This window comes from Marmota flaviventris, chromosome 13 (assembly GCF_047511675.1).
Source record: "Marmota flaviventris isolate mMarFla1 chromosome 13, mMarFla1.hap1, whole genome shotgun sequence".
NCBI classification, from domain to species: domain Eukaryota; kingdom Metazoa; phylum Chordata; class Mammalia; order Rodentia; family Sciuridae; genus Marmota; species Marmota flaviventris.
In genome coordinates this window covers 37,712,288-37,727,181 of record NC_092510.1, presented here as the reverse complement: position 1 = coordinate 37,727,181, position 14,894 = coordinate 37,712,288, and positions in this window count along the sequence as shown.

Below are 14,894 nucleotides of genomic sequence, written 5' to 3'. Positions count from 1 at the left end.
CTTGTTTCCACTGTTGCAGATCTAGAACAGAGTAGGTGTTCAATAACTGTTTTCAGATGGGACAAATGACTGAAGGGTTCATTAGGAGAAAGACTCAGATTGAAGGATCATGTTAGAGACTTGGGAATTAGGACATGACCAGAGCTGCAGCCTGGTACTGAGGTCTCTCTGACACCAGCTTCTTCTTCTTTCTCCTTTCCATGTTCGATCCTAAGAATCATCTGAGATGCTTTGGAAATATACGGATTTCCACATCATTCTCCTGGAAGTTCAGATTTGATAGATCTGGGTAGGGTTCCAGAAATTTGTATTATTTTAATAAGCACTTGAGGAATCTGTGTTTAGTATATTTAGAAAACACTGATTAATATAGTTGTCTCATCTTGAGAACATGTCTATCAACTTACATCTTAAAAGAAATAGAGAATATCTTAATATGAGCATTTCCAGGGAGGAAATGCTGTGTTTAGAGACTATTGGATTGTTTAAAGAATCTATTTGTAGTAATAAGGCAGGTAGCGTCTGAGGAAAAAAGCATGACACATGCTGTTAGCAAATCATGCCATGCTGGACCCAGGGCCAGGTGTCAGGTGGCAATGGCACTGGACACATAAAATCCCTGCACACAGACAGCTCACCATCCAGTAGACATGGGCAAATTATTTCCAGACATTTAGTAAATTGTAATTTACATAGAGTAACATTTTCCTTTTAAGTGTACAGCTCTATGAATTTTGAAAAACTTGGCGCCATGCTCCTAAAAGTCCCCAGGTGGTCAACTGTCCCAATTTGCCTGGGAATGAGAGGTTTCCAGAAATGGAGACTTTGGGGGCAATTACAAGAAAACTAGGATTGTCAGTCATCCTATTAAGTCCACACTTTACTCCCCAACCCTGAAAATGGATTGGTTTTTGGACCCTATAGTTTTATTCTCCAGTATTGGAATTATAGACCATGTAGTCTTTTGAGTCTCACTTCTTCACTCAAAATAATGAGATTCATACACAGGATCGAATGTAGAAATTTTCTGCCCTTTTCATTGTTGAGTAGTCTTCTTCTATATGAATGTTCCATAGTTATTTGTCCATTCCCCAATTTTAATTTATTGTAAAAACTACAGTTAGTGTTTGAGTGACCGCACTATAGGAATAGATATATGCGGCACCACTTATCTGCCTCTGTCTTCTAGGACTGCTCTGGCCCTGATATAAGGAGTTTTAGCTATATAAACTTCTGCTAGTATCTCTTAGTTTGGCATCTTAATGTAGAAATGCACAACAAATGAGGAGGAGTGGCTGAGGGAGGACTGGAGGTGACACAGCTGTTGGCAGCAGCTTATTCAGAAGGATCCCACAATACTGCATGCAATTTGTTTAGGATTCATTTTAGCCTAGAACTAGAGCTCTGAAATCATTTATGGGCACCAGATAGCAGAAATCAGTTGGCACGTTGCAGTGAAAGAGGAGAAGAAAATTTACATGAGGAAATGCCTCTTTTCATTAAAGTGTGCCTAGGTTAAGCAGATAAGACCTAGGTCCATACAACATTCAGGGCCAACACCACTCACTATTAACTACAGAAAACTCATTTCATCTCCTTGAGAAGGTGGGCACTGGAGTCACTTCTAGTTAATGAAAAACTTAAGGTGGGCAAAGTAAAAATGATCTCGCCTTGACTCAGGAGATATTTAAACAGTCACAGCAAATCCAAACTCTTTCCCCCTTTCTTTGCGTTTTCCAAGAATAGACTGCCAAACCCAGGCAGGTTTGAAAAGAATACACATCTGCAGCTCTCCCTGTAGTCTCCCAGGCTCCTGACATTTTCTCCAGGTCAGAGCCACTGCATGCAAATACCTGTCTATCTATTCATGTTCTGCCACTCAGGCAGTGAGGCAAAAACTCTGGACTCAATCCCTGCCTTGGGATAATTGCTTAGCAAAGAGGATGCACATAATCCATTTTCATTATTAATACTCCAGTTAGGAGCCAGGCTCTGTGTTTGGTTTCTCATAATGAGAGCTGCCTGACAATGGAGGTGATGCAATCTACCATTCAGCTCACAGCATTGCAAGGATGCAAAGCAACCCCTCCTGTGGCAGATTTAGATTCTAGGCATTTCTGCTCTCCATAAAGCAGTAGGCTACATGGGCCCACTATTGAAGAGCAAGACGTGCTGATTTTCTTGCCTGGGTGATTTTGTAAAAATGTCTTGCCTGCTCATTTGCTTATTGAATATTATGCGTTCTTAATCTGGGTCCAATAGCTCCTTCGAAGGCATCTGCCCCATGCCACTGAACACCCAGGGAGCGAAGCCACTGGCACGAAGGAGAACAGAGTTTGGAAGTGATTGTCAAGCAGGGCTAATTCAGATGTAACCAGCACCACCCTCGTGGCTGGCTCAACTACGCTGTGGAAACCTGCTTGGTTTTTAAAGGTTTTTATTTTTTTAAATGCTTGAACTAGAGGTGTTTCCTGAAGAGAGTTAAAAGACTTCTTGGTGGAATCTGTTCTCCTTCTCCTGCAAGTTTTATTCCATCTCAGTGGAAGGTGCTTTGCTATTAAAAGAAAAGATAATCCATTATCACTATGAGTCTTGAACTGCCAGGGGGAAGCCCACAGCTGCCTGGAAGAAAGGACTGATAACTTGCATTTAAAGAAAAAAAAAATATCAATTGCCAGTTGGTGTCTTGCCATCAGTCAGAAATACACCATGAATTTGTCCACAGGCAGAGGGACTGGGGCCCTTGGAGGATTTGCAGTGGGATTTAAAGGCTTCCTATTTACCTCTCAGTGATTAGTTTGAGCCTGGTTTGAATCTTTGGTGACTGAGATGGTTATTTTTATCCAGCTCTTTGGTGACAGGTGTCCGTGTTACAAGAAACAAATTGGCACTAATTGGGCACTCCTGTTGGCATCTTGGCAGGAGAGAGCAACAATGCCTTGATCTGCAGAAGCTGCACATTAACAGGAAGGGGACACCTGTGCTGGATGTGCCCAAGCTGCTTTGCTGCTGTTGTCTGTTTTTGTTTGCTTCAAGAATTTGAGACTTGCTAATTTGCAGGGTGACGATTTTCACCAGTGCTCTGGGGGAAACATACACAGATGCATGCCTGAGAAAAAATTCTTCAAAACATATAAGTAGTATCCCCATGAAGGGCCCGTCACTCTGTTTATCCAGATCGTTGATGAGAGATGTTGACCAATGACCCACAGAGTTGAGACATAAGGTCTCAGTGGGCAGGGTCTTTGTATTTATTTTTCACAGTGTACCTGGCATTTGGTCTGGAACACTTAGATGCTGAATAAATGATTGTTAAATGAGTACACATTTGTTGAATGAATGGATGAATGATATCTCTCTTTCCCTCTCAGAACCATAAATGACTGACAATCCTTTCAAGTTGAATGCCAGACACGCAGAGTTGGACTAGACCTTAGCAATCTCGTGAAGGAACTGCCATGATTGTTCAGATGACAAACATGCAGGGCCTGGCAAGATGAGTGACTGAACGGAGAGCAGAATCTCACCCTTCTGAGCCCCTTCTGAGCTGTGGTGTGTTGCTATCTCAATGTTCCTTCTGAGAAAGAGATTTCAGAATACAGAACATTGCTGCTAATGAACAGCACAACAGACCATGAATAGAGAAACCTTATTTCTATACTGGGATTCTCTCCTGATTATGTGGTCTCCAGAAAATCACTTAACATTATTGGGTTTCTGTCATTTACAGTCTATTTGGGGAGACAGACAAGTAACCAGGCAATTATAATAAGGAATGCTACATTGGAATAATAGAGGAACAACTTGGAAGGAAAGAACAAATACCAAACAACAACAACAACAACAATAAAACACACCAAAAATCCCACTAGCCCATATGGGAGTAAATTATTTTTCAGCTCTAAATAATCAGTATGTTGAATTAGAAGGTGGAAGGCTGGTGAAGGGTAGCCCTTGATTTAATAAGTCTTAAGGGTCCCCATGGCCATTTCAAAAGTGACTTGCCCAGCATACTCTAATGATCCACCAGGGGGGAGTAGAGGTCAATTTGTTCTGTACCAGAGGAGGTAGAGTGATTTGTGTTTTGTAATTAAAGGGAGGGAGGAGAGAGGAGCCAAGACTAGGCCAATGCAAATTTAAGGTGTCCTATTCTTACAGTGTCTCCTATATTGGTGGCATCTATATAAAATAATCCAAACTTTAAGTTTTCACTATGCAATGAAGCAACTCCTTGCAACCTTAATACTACGACAATTTTCCAGAAGTCTAGAGAGGAAGGAAAACAACTGAACAGCTTTTGGGTCATAGAAAAATTAAATATTCAGTTACCCCTATCAAGGAACACAGAAGTAGATGAAGCTCTTAATTCATCCAGAAACTGTGCCATCCAGACTTTTGCAACAGTAGCCCCACTGATGACAGTGGTTGCAATCATCCTTTTCCTACTGAAGATGCTCATAAATTTTCATGAGATGGACAGAATAAAAAAGAAATATAGCCTAATCAGACAACTATACAATAATTACCTCATAGCACACTTTTTTGAGAAGTTTCAAAAAAAAGTTAGTTTGGTTTGCCTAGAATAATGAAGAAAAAAATCATGTTTGAAGATGGGAGATTCTGCCTCTGGGAGGTATAACTACCATCATGGCAAATCTATCTTCCAATTTTAGGGTGTTAAGAAAGGTCGGAAAAGGTTTTGCTAGACTTGGCCAAATTCATACACTATAAGAAGTCAATAGGAGCCCAGCAACTCATTGCAGCCTTGATAATGTTCTCACTATTAGAAAGCCCTTCTTATCACTGTGTACGCGCTGTTATTGTAAGTGTGGCTATTGAGTAGCTGTGGCATTATAAAGTGGCTCTGGAATGGAAGGCCACTCTATTATGCTAAGCTGAAAGGGGAGATGATTACCTAAGTGCAAACTCCAGTCTAATAATAATAATAATGATAATAAGAACCAATGTTTATATAGTGTTTTTATACATCAGCCATTGTATCCACATTAACTCATTCCATCCTCATCATCCTGTGGATTGGAGTCTTTTATTATTTCAGTTTCACAGATAAAGAAACTGAGGCACAAAGCTATTAAAGTAACTTGTTTAAGGTCACACAACATGTAAAGATTCAGATTCCAACTGCAAATGGAAGGTGGCAGTTTGGTAAGGCTCTGTAGAAGTACCATCTTTAAAGACAGTGTGCTATTTCTGGGGATCAGCAACCTGAATGTTGGGATCCTGTCTAGTAGGTTTCTCTGCATTATGTGTATTTCATATATTATTGTATCTTACTGTTTTGGAGGATTGGATTTCTAAATAGAAGCTTTTCTCATCTGGGCTAGTGGAAAGCAAGAAGAATGTTTTTCATTCTTCACATGTGGGCTCCTGAGGTTTTACAGCAAACAATGTGGATGTTCCACCCTGTGTCTGCTGGACTCACCTGGGCGTTCCTGGTATTGAAGCCAACTCTGGCATGCTGACACTTCCCATCACAGACACCCACTCTCCTCTCTTCTCTAATGGGGTGAGTTTGTTCCGTCCAATTAGGTATAACCTGGATGATCAGGGGGTTTTCATACCCTAGGGCAACTCTGTACCAGTGGTGGTGGAGCAGTGGATAAATGTCCCAGCCTCTCCAATGTTGGTCTCACAGTTTTTTAGAGGATCTCCAGTAGCACTGAGCCTCAGGTGACTTCAGCAGTCACTCACTTTTCATGGGCCTTTCTCCTTTCCCTGCCTTACTTCCTAATCCCTCACATGTTTTCTGGAATTGTCTCCTAAATAAACTAAGTTCTTGCCCAGGTCCTGCTTCTCAGGAAACCAAGGGGCACATGGACCCCTGGAGCCGATGGTGGCAGTAGCAAGGAGGCTTGGGGTAGAAGATTCCCTAGGACCAGGGAAAACCGAGGGAGGAGACTCTGGGTCAGATAAGAGTCCCTCTCTGCATTTGCAGACTCTCCATCTAAACCCTGGGGATTTTACAAACCACAGTGTTTTCCTTTATGTAAGGGATCCATTCCTTTTCTTTGGCTCCACATACCTCCCCCCTCATCTTATTAAAAGAATCCATTTGGGGGCTGAGAGATTCCATAGAATGTATTTCTATCAGGTGGCTAATGGAAAAGTCCAGCTTCCTGAATATAGATGGCTGCTCTTACATTGTGGCACAGTGACCCCAGAAAGATAAGACTGATAACAATTAGGATAGAAAACCTCACAGCTCTAGGTCTCCACAGTTTGGAAGTTAAATGAAACAACTTCCTCCAACCCTCTGGAATTGGGAAGAACCCTAGGGAGAGGTGTGAGCAATGGAAGAAAGAAGTCATGGTGTACTCCTTCCCTTGTGTAGTTTTCATTAGTGGTCATGACTCTATTGTGTGGATCCCAAAGTCCTATCAATGCCTAACTTCTGCCTCTGTCTCTTCCTCCTCCTCCTCCTCCTCCTCCTCCTTCTCTTCTTCTTCTTCTTCTTTTTTTTTGTACCAGGGATTGACCCCTGAGGCACATAACCACTGAGCCACATCCCTAGCCCATTTTAAATTTTTTTTTTCTTTTTGAGACAGGGTCTTGCCAAGTTGTTTAGGGTCTCACTAAGTTTCTGAGGCTGGCTTAGAACTTATGATCCTCTTGCCTCAGCCTCCTGAGCTGCTGGGATTATAGGTATGTGCCACTGCATCTGGCTCAATGCCTGGCTTCTAGGATTAGAAGATGGACCTAATGGAAAGTGATGGGGTAGGAGGTGGGGAAAGCTGGTGGTCACCCACTGAGTATCCAGAGGAGCCATTTTATCAGTTTTTGGTAAAGACTCTAGTCAAGTACAATACGGCCTTTTTATAAAGCCCCCAGGCTGTGTGTTGATAAAGCATCTATAACTCAGGTATTTAATTACCAAGCTTTCAGGTCCAGACCACAGGGAACTTTCTATTCTGTGAGTCCATACTCCATTATTTTGTTTGGTTCTGGGAACCACACTTAGATGGGACTTTGACACACTGGAGAATACTAAAAGACTAGAAGCCATCACATATGTGTATCAGGGTCTTTTCCTCTATGGGTAAAATAACTGCATCCTTTGGCCACTCAAGTTTGGAAGCAATTGAGGAATACAAACAAAAGAGCTCAAACTATCCTCCCTCTATTTTTGGGTAAACTGGATTCATGATAAATCCTGGACCTTCAGCAACTAGATTTTATGAGCTATATTCACAAGAATGGAACTTACAGAACATACACTGACCCAGCCTATCTCAAGGAGCCTCTGTGGACTACTTTGTACCTGTCAGGACAGAGAAGGTTCTCTAATCTGCCTCTAGAGGGCAGCACAGGGCTCTGACAAGATGGTACCACAGAGAAGTAGAAACAGTGGTGAACATATTCCCATCTCCAGCAGGTTAGGCAAAAAAATGTTGATCAGGACCTCAGACTCACATGGTCAGGACGTTTTATCAATATGTCCAATTAGAAAAGGTGCTTCTCAGTCTTTGGGAAGAATGATGATAAGGGATCAGGAAAAAGGGAGCATTTCTTCCCAATGTTTCTAGAAAGCATTAATTCCTATTTTACAAGCCAGAACAGAAACATGGCAATGGGAGAAAATTGTTTTCCTAATAGAATATGTTTATCTTGGGAAACTTAGACAAAGACATGATATTGATCTTTAAGTACAGTCATGTCCCTCATAATGACACCCATCTATATGGTGGTGGCTATACCACGCAGCCTATGTAGGGGGGTACACTGTCTAGGTTAGCGTAAGCATACTCTGATGTTCATCTCATGCCTAAGTCAATGAATGACACATTTCCCAAAACTTATCTGGATTGTTAAGCAACGCAGGACTGTATCTGAAGTCCTGTCATGGAAAAGAGGGCAGAGTGGTCCAATTGCTAAAGTACAAAATCAATGAAAAGGAAAATTTTTATAATTTCTCATTACACTGTTGGAGTACAACAGTGTACTCTCTTCTCTCTACACTCTAAAAAGACTACCTTAATAGCTGAAAGTTTTTAAGCAAAGGTTGGAGGTGTTTGTAGAAGATGTTGACTCTGGGAAAGATGTCTACTTTTGGACTCTGGGAAATTGTCCTATGAGCCTTGTAAACTGAGATTCTTTGATTCTGAGAAGGGCAACACAGGTCAATACATATTTGTCTTCTGAGTAGGATGGATAAAGACTGTTCTAGGCACATCTAACTCTTAACATATTTATGTTCAACTTACCAGGCAAATATGGAGAAAGAAGAACTACAGTATAGCCTAGATAACAGAAAATGACCAAATTTGTGTTTATGTACTAGCTATCTATCTAATGAAATGATAGGAATTTAAAATTGCTGCCATTTTTTCTTAGTAAAATGCTCTCAGGCAAGAAAAAGAGGACAACTAAGAATCTTGGGTATTATGCAAGATCATGAGGTCCTAGAAAAGGATAGCACAGTGCCAATAGTTAACAACTTTTTTTTTGCACCATCATAAAGCTGAAAAATGATATGCATCCATCAGAAACTATACTTTGAATTTTTAATTTTAATCTTTTTTCTGGGCTACCAATATGCCACACAATACCCTCTGGTGATGCTGGGCAGAGGCATCAAGCTGCCGTGCTGGGTCTGCCACACAATCTTAGGGGAGGGGAACAACTGAGAATCTATAGTTTACTGTGTGGCTAAGCTATAATGCTTAGTAGGTTATGTGTATTAAATGCAGTGTAAATTTTTTTTTAGTTATAGATGGACACAAAATCTTTATTTTATTATGTGGTGCTGAGGATTGAACCCAACACCTCATACATGATAGGCAAGTGCTCTACCACTGAGCCACAACCACAACCCCTTAAACACATTTTTGACTTAGGCTACTGTTAATATACAATGGGTTTTTTGGGATGTATCCCCATTAATGTAAGTCAAGGAGCATCTGTATTTAAAAATTTGCTAAGAGGGTATATCTTACATTCTTGAGTGTTCTTATCATATATATACACACACACACACACATACACACAAAAGATCATTATAGAAAATTTGTTCAGAAACCAAACAAATAAGCAAACAAAAAAGCCCTATATTCTTTTAAATTTTTTAAAAAAATATTTTTTAGTTGTAGTTGGACACAATACTTATTCTATTTATTTATTTTTATGTGGTGCTGAGGATTGAACCCAGGGCCTCACATGTGCTAGCTGAGCACTCTACCGCTGAGCCACAACCCCAGCCCTGTTATTTATAAACACATCATTCCCATTTCACTCATCCACTTTCACCAATAAAACACCAAAATGATTTACTACATTTTTTTAACATGCCTGCTTTCCCTAATAAAGAGGCTTGGGAATAAGTGGGCTAAATTCTTATCCATTTTGAGAGACACCGGAAAAGCCCCTGATTGAAAGTACTTCATTTTATCCACTGCCTGTAAATTCTTCCATGAGAATTTATTCCTATCACAATCAAAATGTCTATAGAAGGAAAAAAAAATAGAATCTCAAGGGAACTTTCTATAGCAGGACTTACTATAAAATGGCTCTTGAAAGTTGCTGGGGGTTGAAGATATAAATACTATTTTGTTAAACTTAAACTCTAATGATGAATTACATCAGAGAAACTGAACTCTAGAAGCATTTACCCAGGAACAAAATATAAGGTTTTCTGTGACCACCTACCCCTAGCATCCCCTCATGAGTATCCAGTTGCTTTATCTTTTAGCATATCTAAGCAACCCGTATCACTCATAAATTCCCCTTTCTTTTCTCCATTTTCCTTCCACATTCTATAGATTTTAGCTCACTGGAAGGACCAAATCTTATGTTTCCAGGCTTCTAAGAAGCTAAGTAAGTAGCTATGTGAAAATTCCACAAACTTTTCATTTAGACTTAATTTGTTTTGAATTCCATTTAGTCATCGTGAAGCTCAATTTCTTTCTTGCAAGAGCTTTTGGCCAAACATCTGACCCAGCAGTTAGCATGAGGCCAGATGTCTACCAGATCCACCACAGGTCTTTACTGAATGACTCATAACTCACATGAGAGTAAAAAGGATTGATTTGAGGTGCTGGGAGAGGGACAAGGAGAAGAAAGTAAGAAAGAGTTATGTGGTAAAGGATAAGGTGTCTCCTGCATTTGTCTTGTATATTGACTGACAATGGTGACCCTGAAGAATATACGCAGTTACAGATTTTAACTCTCCTATATTGAGACAGGTAGGTAACACAACTACAGTGTGCTTACCTACGGGAAGCAAATTTTCTTTTCCCTTCTCCAAAGTAGTGTTAATAGCTCCAAATTTTACCGCCAGTCTACAAAAAAAAGGAATAAATGATTGGCTGGTATCAATAGTTGAGCTAAGTATGAAAGCTACCACAGAAAACACTTCTGTCTATCCATACATGGCTTAGTTAAATTTTAAACTTCTTGATGGCAAACAACTTACTTTGGCCTGTGTCTATCTCAGTATCAATTACTTCAAGTAATAGAAAAAGCAACTCCGAATGGCGTAAACAACAATGGCCACTTATTGTCTCACTTATCAAGATTCCCATGATATGGCAGCTTCAGGTTTGACATAGTCAGTAGCTCAACCACAGCATCAAGGACTCTAGCTCTTTTTCCTATCTCCTCAGCCATTCTTGGCACACTGGCTCACGTATTGCCAATGCCCTTATTGACGCAGGATGGCTCTGTGTGCTCACGGGCAGAGAGAATGCAACTGTCTTTGCCTTCCTGCTCTTTGAAACTTATTCAATGTGGGTAATTTTTGCACCTGTAGATGACACTTCCAATAAACTTCTATTTAGGCTTCGTTAACAAATGAGCCTATAATCATGTTAAATACCAAACACAATCTTGATGGGGTAACAAGAATATTGAGTAAAGGATAGTATCCTAAACTCTGAACATAATTTAACATAAGATTTTCTCCCCTTCCTGACACCCCCCGCCAGCTTTGGATTGGGAGCCCATAATGAGAGCAAGACAAGAGGGTGGGATTGGAGTCAGGGGTCTGGCCCCTGGGAAGAGTTTTTGAGCCCCATTGCTTGGAACTGTCAATGTGTTGTAATAATGAACAGCAGACTTGTAGTCAGGGTTACCATGGCTCTAAAATCCTCCAAACATGATAAAGCACCCTCTTTGTCTGCCCCTGTGGTGGACTACTCCCCTATTTTCTTTTGATACACTCCCGAGGAAGGGCTATGCTCACCACCTTCCCCCTTGCTGCCCAGGGGGTATGTTTCAGGGGTGTGTTAGTATATCTGTGAAGTACTTATGAAGTAGGAGGAAAGGTTTAGTTGGGCTTGTGGTTTCATAGGTTTAGTCCATGGTGGGCCAACTCCATTGCTCTGGGCCAAAGAATGAGGCAGAACATCATGGCAGAAGGCATGGTGGAGGACCCCTTCTCTGTTCATAGTGGGCAGAAAGAGAGAGAAAGGGGGAGGGGCCATGGGGAAGATGAATTCTTCCTCAGTGATGTACCCTTTTAGCCAGGTCCCATTGTAAGAAGCAGAGTGGCAGGGAAGGGCTAGGAAACATCTTACACCTATTTATGTTTGCTCATATATGTATCACTTTTGTTTATTTCTTAGTGCTTTTAAAAACTGACTTGCCTGGGGCACTTTTGTGGGCTCATGGGACACTTACAGCAATGGGACCAATCGCTTGCAGTTTTCTTAATGTGGATAGATGAATCTCTTTTCTGGGTGGTCAGTTGTGGCTTCTTCCTCAGTCTCTAGGAGCCTGAGGTTCCTCTTGGGAATCGCTGTTGAGACCCTCTGCTGTCTATCTCCTGCATGGCCCATGCTTAGTACAGTACGTGGAAATTTTGTCTTTCACCCTGAGAAACTCTAGGTGCAGGCAAGCCTCAAAAGTGGCAGCTCAGTCCCAGTTCCATGGGAGTTGTTAGCCTTTTCTCATATCCTTTGGCAGCAAGGAGCAAACTTAACTGTAGGGCTTCTCCTGAAGGCAGGGATTGTGCACAGAGCCCCTCCTCTTAAGGTTTAAGGTGAAATATTTAACACTTCTCCCAGTTTCCTCTGGAGGAAGGAGGAATCACAGCACAGTAACCAGGCTTTCCAAAGACATGTTATCTTCAGAATTCTTTTCCTTTTACCTCAATGATTGTGGGGCTAGTTTTTCCTCAGGTCCTTTGAAAGTGCTACAAAAGGGGTCAGCAGTTCCCTGACAAGAGTTACTTTTCCTAAGTGTCTGCAGAATTCATTTTCACATGCAACTTAATGAATATTCCCAAAATATCCCCTCTCATATCTTGCAGCTCAGAAGTGGATCCCGGGTCCTCCTCCAAACAAATAGCTGGCCAAGAGAAAGGTAATGACAAGAATGCTTTAGACTAGTCAGTATTTATTCCTGAACCAGGGATAAGGTCATCTCCCGGACCACATGGTCATGGTCACAGTGGCAAAAGGTGAAGAAGCATGGCTGAATTCAGAAGACAGGTACTCAAGATGTCTGCTAATTGAGCATGCATTATCTGTCAAACGATAATGACTTTGGAAAGTTCTGAGTCAAGGATATCTGCCAATAAATTCAATGTACCCTCAGAATCATTAGGCTTTTGGAGACAAATGAGAGGGTTGGAGGAAGTATGGCTAGAGCTGCACAGATGGCTCTAATCAAAATGAAGATGAGCTGGCGGTGGAAGGTGCTTGTGAAACAGGATCTTTGGGGCTGTCAGAACTCTCATGGTTTCCTGCCTGCAAACAGACAGCAGGTGAAAGTCCATCTCTCCCTGGGCATTTCCTCCCTGGGGGATTCTCCCCCTGCTCAAGTTTGATCAGGCTTTAAACACCTCACTTTGACCTGCTGGAGTATGCTTTTCCCCTTGGTTGCTCTATGGACAGCCTAAAGTCTCTCAAATGCGCTTATTGAGCTCTTGCTCCATTTCCTCTGTGGGGAGGGCATGGTTGAGTGGAGGCTGCTACCCAGAATGCTCTTGGCCCTTCTGCCAACCCCCTTTTCTGTCCTGACCTGTGAGATCTTGCAGTCTGCTTCCCACTGTCAATCAAGCTGAATTGTGTCAAATTATGCAGTGCTACACTCAGACACAAGAGCCGGGTTGAGACCTACAAATTCATTTTCACATGCAACTTAAGCCAAGATCTTTTTCTCAGGTCTGCAGTGGTGTTGAAAAGAAGTGGGATACTAAGGGCCAAACAAGTGGTATAGGAGGTTAAAGCTATGCCCTTTTCTATAAATCCTGCAGTGTCATGCCATCGTGTTGCCAGGTCCCATTCTGATTTCCTTTGTTCCCCAGATAACAGTTTCTAAAATACCCTCACACCTATTCTAGGGATTTGAAAAACAACATTTCATTGGTGAGTTTCTATTTGTTTTGTTTTGAACCTGATGTACATTATTTCAATCGCTTCTTTTCATGGCTTGATTTAAGATCTAGGTTATTAGCAATTGTAGACTATGTCAAATTCTCTGCAGAATTATAGATTTTTTTTTAAAAAAGCACCATTTGGGAGATTAAGAGATGTAGAATGGACAAATAATGAAGGCACTAAGAAACATACCCAATGTAGTACATGTTTGTGTGACACACACAAACAGTATATAAAGAGACATACAAGCATTTCATCTCTATAGGCAGGTGCTATATCTAATTTAGGATGGCAAGAGTAGGAAGGTAAAACTCAGATGTTGGACATTTCCACACCTGCATTCATTGAGCCTATTTGCTATGAACCCTGATGGTGTTACTTTTTTCAGAAAAGGTTGAGGTAGGTTCAGAAGCAGATGGATGTGAAAATGGATTTTGGTGATTATAGGAGCTTGCTGCCATTCATTTACACCTGAAATCTTAAAGCTTTCAAAGTCAGGGTCTCTATCTTGATTGTCCCCCTGACAAATCCCAGATTTTCCTCTTTCCTGGAGAGCAGGGCATATAGCATTCCATCTATGTAGCATCACAAAGTGGATTCCTTCAAGGAAACCAAATGAGAAGTCGATTATGAGGCATTCTTAGTCTTAGAGGCTCCTCTGCCTATAACATTTTCAGATTCTTGGACTTTCCAATTTGCATGAAACTGCACATAGTTTACATATTCCTGAAGTCAATATTCATAAGAGCAAATACATAAGAGCTTGTTATGTGCTTATACACCACACTAAGTGATTTCCATTTTTTAATTCACAAGTTCCATACCATCACTATCTCATATGATGCAGGGACAGAGACCTGAAGATTATGTAACTTACTCAAAGTCCCATAGCTGGTAAGTAAGTGTAGGTCCAGAATTTGGATTCGGGTGGCCTGGTTTGGGGTTCAAGCTCTAGAAATTCTGCCATTCTAGTCTGATATTGTTTTCAGAGGTTGTGGGGACAAGGTGTCCCCCAGAGACTGGCAATCCCTGAATGCTTATTGAATGAGATGCCATGAAGTTGGAGAAAAGGCATCTGATATTCAGCTCATCTGCTCTGTCCTTGCTGGTGGCTTAGTCACAACTGAGACAGGGGTAGTCTCATCTAGTATTCTGTGACATAGACATCACAATGCCTAACAGGAGAATAGCAAACACTCTGCCTATGTTTCTGAAAACCCCTTTCCAGCCACCCAAGGTACATGATGGTTTGTCCACAGAGTAATTATTCTTTAATGGCATCACTATGTATCTTAGCCCACTTGGGCTGCTCTAACAAGTTATCACAGATAGGTGGCTTGAACTACGTAATTTATTTCTCCCAAATTCTGAGGGCTGAATGTCTGAGATCAGCATGGTTATGTTCTGGTAAGGGCCAATTTCCTGGGTTGCAGCTGGTGTTCATCTTGCTGCATGCTCACATGGCAGAGAGCAGAGAGGTGGAAGGCTTTCCTTGATTCATAAGACTAGTAATTCCATCTTGAGGGCTCCATTCTCATGACTAATCACCTCCCTAAG